Source organism: Lycium ferocissimum, chromosome 2 (genome assembly GCF_029784015.1).
Source record: "Lycium ferocissimum isolate CSIRO_LF1 chromosome 2, AGI_CSIRO_Lferr_CH_V1, whole genome shotgun sequence".
NCBI lineage: Eukaryota > Viridiplantae > Streptophyta > Magnoliopsida > Solanales > Solanaceae > Lycium > Lycium ferocissimum.
Window position 1 is genome coordinate 18,757,244 of NC_081343.1, and position 1,981 is coordinate 18,759,224.

A 1,981-nucleotide genomic window follows, 5' to 3' on the forward strand; every position below is an offset into this window, starting at 1 on the left:
GGGTTTCCCAAAGGTTTTTGTTTCCCGGTTTCAACTTTAAAAATCATAAAAAAACCCTTTCTTAAACAATATTTAATAATGCTTCTTTCCCTCCAATCCAAAGGTTTTTTACTTGTAGTTTTGGACATACTTACTTCAAATTTAACCGTTGTTCTCCGGGGTTGGGGGTGTGACACAAATCGCACAGGTGCTCCCCACGGGGATGAACTAGGCCTTATAAAGCCTTTCTCGAGCAAGTCCCTCAATTGCTCCTTCAACTCTCTCAACTCTGCGGGAGCCATTCTATAGGGAGGAATAGATATGGGTTTAGTGTCCGATAGCACGTCAATAGCAAGATCAATCTCCCGATATGGGGGAAGGCCTGGAAGCTTATCCAGGAATACATCCAGAAACTCATTCACTACAGGAACAGACTGAAAAGTCGGCGATTTAGTTTCTATATCATAAACCTGGACTTAATGGTAAATACAACCTTTAGCAATCATTTTCCTTGCCTTGAGATAGGAAATAAACCTACCTCTCGACGATGTTGTATTACCCTTCCATTCCAAAAGCTCGGTTCTCCGGTGAAATCGGAAACGAAATCCATTCGTTCTACAATCAATATTGGCATAGCAAGATGTTATACCTCGCATTTTGAATATTTGAATATTCCGAGTTAATGGCAAGAAGTCAAGGACAAGGTTATAGATTTTTTTTTTAGAATGCATAAGTTGTATATTTACCTTTTTACTAGTATGGAGTATTAAGGGTAAATTCGGATAAGGAGAAATCGGGGGTCAAAAGTTGGAAAAGAATTTTCCTACGAAATAGCCATGAAAAGCCAAAGTGGCCATGAATAGTGGAAAGTGGGCCCCACCCATGGTTGGCCAATTTAATTAGCTCACAAGTATGAGAGGGGTACATGTGTTCATTTTACATTTGTAAGGGCCAAATGTATATATTATGGATGACCAAGTCAAATTATTCATCTTTTGTGGCTTGAAGAAAAATCTTGAAAATGGAAGAAAATTGAATAAAAACGAAGGCACATGACCGGCCATGTGCATGAATATATCTATATATATATATATGAATAAGTCATGGAAGGGAAGACCAACTTGTCATTTCTAACTCTAGAAAATTCAAGAGAGGTGAAAAAAAGAAGGAGGTGGTCGGCTAGAGGGCTGGCCGAACAAATTTTGCGCTTTGATGATGGGAAAATTCTTTTCTCCTTGTTTCTCTACTAATTGGAAGGCCCTCGTCGACGTGGAATAGTTGTCGAACAAGAAAACCATTCGTCATCGTAGTTCATCCAAGCTAGCCGAGAGATGAGGAGGTGAAAAAGGTAAGGTCCACTCTTCTTTTGCATGTATTATGGATGATTTGTACGTGTTGTGGTATGTAGAAATGAATAAAATTCATGAAAGGGGTGGTGTAGTGTTGTGGCCGAATGTCATGGGTCGTGTGTGTGGAAAAGATGAACTAATGTTATTTAGTGTTCTAGTGATGTTGTTGTGGATATTATGATGAGAAATGAATGTTTGATGACTCATGTTGAGGTGATCATCGTGTGGGCTGATTTGGAAGATAATGCCAATTTAACATAGTTGCTTGAATTTATGGAAGTAATGTTGCCAATGTGTGGATTGTTGATGTAGTGTATGAATTTGGAAGAAAGGAACGTATTATTGTTGTCTTTATGGAGGTTGGTAGTTTCGGGTGAAGTGGCGCTGTTTTGGAATGTTTTGAATATTGTATAAATTCCTTGGAATGCTTGTAAATCGTTTTGAATGGCCTCGATTAACACTTGAACGTATGACCAATGATGTTGGTTGGAATGTACGTAGTTTATTTGAATATAAATGAAATGTTGTCAAATTGTGTAGAGAAATTATTAATGTTAGAATGTGTTTTGAATCACCTATGGCTATTGTTGGTATGGTTGTTGGTTTGGTTGTTGTTGATTTGGCCGAGTTGAATTCTCGGGGACGTTGAGTTA